The sequence below is a fragment of the Ictalurus furcatus genome, chromosome 28 (genome assembly GCF_023375685.1).
Source record: "Ictalurus furcatus strain D&B chromosome 28, Billie_1.0, whole genome shotgun sequence".
Lineage (NCBI taxonomy): Eukaryota > Metazoa > Chordata > Actinopteri > Siluriformes > Ictaluridae > Ictalurus > Ictalurus furcatus.
The window spans coordinates 11,991,661-11,993,497 of NC_071282.1; the positions used below are offsets into that span (position 1 = coordinate 11,991,661).

At 32.4% G+C, this 1,837-nt stretch overlaps 1 protein-coding gene across 1 annotated transcript in view; it reads left to right on the forward strand.

The window, feature by feature from the left end:
* zzef1 (zinc finger, ZZ-type with EF hand domain 1) overlaps nt 1-988 on the forward strand; it is a 91,943-nt gene extending 90,955 nt beyond the window's left edge. Inside the window, exon 53 of the mRNA XM_053618601.1 lies at nt 1-988. This exon is cut by the window's left edge and continues 974 nt beyond it. The gene's annotated coding sequence lies outside the window, so the exon portion shown is untranslated.
* Nucleotides 989-1,837: the final 849 nt, after the last annotated feature.

Below are 1,837 nucleotides of genomic sequence, written 5' to 3' on the forward strand. Positions count from 1 at the left end.
AATAAAATCATCTTTTGCTTAGTTTTTCTTCCTGGTTTGAACAACTAAATGAACAAGATTAAGGGAATTGTTGTTTTTTTTGTTTTTTTTTTTAACTTATAGAGTGACGTGGTGGTGGGAAGGTTTACAGGTTTGTTTTCGGGGTTTTTGTTTTTTTTTGTCATTGCATAGAAAATCAACAATCAGATGCGTGATTAAAATCATTCTTGATTTTAATTTATTTTAGTGGGTGTAAACTATAAAAAAAAAAAAAATCGAAAGTTGTTAACGCCAAAGAAACTTCTCGCCTAAAAGAGAGAAAAAAAAATGTAGTCATCTTTAAAGAATGAGGAACGTTCCAGAAGGTAGTGTGGGTTTCTAACAGGATATGTGAGTGAAAAGATAATAGATATTGAGGTATTTTTGCATTGCTGACTGAAGATTGGTTAAAGGGATTAATAGGACTGGCGTTGAGGTTAAACACAGACCCTTTAGTCTTCAGTAATTTTGTTTACAAAAGTACATACAGAGCATTAGCTGCTTTCGGTGCCTGAACTCCACTTTCAAGATGGCTGCCAAGTAGACTTCTGGTCTCTCCAAGCCTCAGATCTGGATAAATTTATGTGCCTATGTTCGAAATGAAGCAATCTTGATTTGTCATGTCATTGTATGTGAACTTAACCCTTATATTTTTTAAATGAGACTTCTATGCCTTTAATTTGAAGTATCTCTTCTTTTTTTTCATGAATGTCATCCTTTTTTTTGTATTGGTTCATCCATTACTTGGTTGATGTTTCATGTTAATTAAAATCGACATGAATGTAAATAGTTCTGTATTATAATGGTAATTGCACATATAGGAAAAAAAATATTTCATATCAACTCACTCCCCGTAATAAATCCAAATGATTTAATATATTGTTCTGGGTTAAAGATTTAACTCTTGATTTTGTATGTCATGGCACTTGGGACAAAAATTGAGTTTTTAATTAAAATGCCATTGATGCTCCATGGCTTTCTGTTTTTCCTTTTCTTTAATTAAAATTAATTAATGATAGGTATTTTGTAGGGATGCGTCAATACTAATATATATATATATATATATATATATATATATATATATATATATATATATATATATATATATATATAAAATATAAAATAAAATTTCAGATTGTGTACTATGGGTTTTTTTTTTTGTTGTTTTTTTTTTTTGGTATCCTTCGATACAGATACTACAATGAATTACCTTCTTAATATCAGTCAGAGCATTTTATTTAGCTCTGTTTATGTAGCAGAATCTTTAATAGAGAGCAGGTGTCTTTAAACCAGAGTACGCAGAGCATTAGAAAAAGTCTACCTTTGAGGATAGACCTGAAGCGTGCATGTCTCAGGCTACGTCCACGTTAATCCGGATACATCTGAAAACTGCATTTTCGTTTTAAAATGCTATTCATCTACGCTGCCGTCTTCGAGTGTTTTCCAAAAATTGCTAGCGCACACTGAAACTTCTGAAAACGCTGATGTCTCTATACTGCGCATGTTCAAAAACATAAGAAACTTTGTTCTGCGTCATTTGTTTACTCCAGTACAACATCGTCCACCATCTTGTTTGTATTGAGCTGAATAGGTCACATGACTAAAAATACGTCAAAGTTTTGGGGTTTTTTTGTTTAATTTTCTCAGTCCACACTCAACGTGAAAAGGGCGTTTTCAAATTTATTCACTTGGGAGAGTGTTTTTCAAAAAGCTCAGTTTTTGCTGGACAAAAACGCTGTCTCAGTGTCGACAGAAGGCCAAAACAGAGAGAAATGACCCGTTTTAAAATGATCCAGATTAACGTGGACGTAGCCTCGGT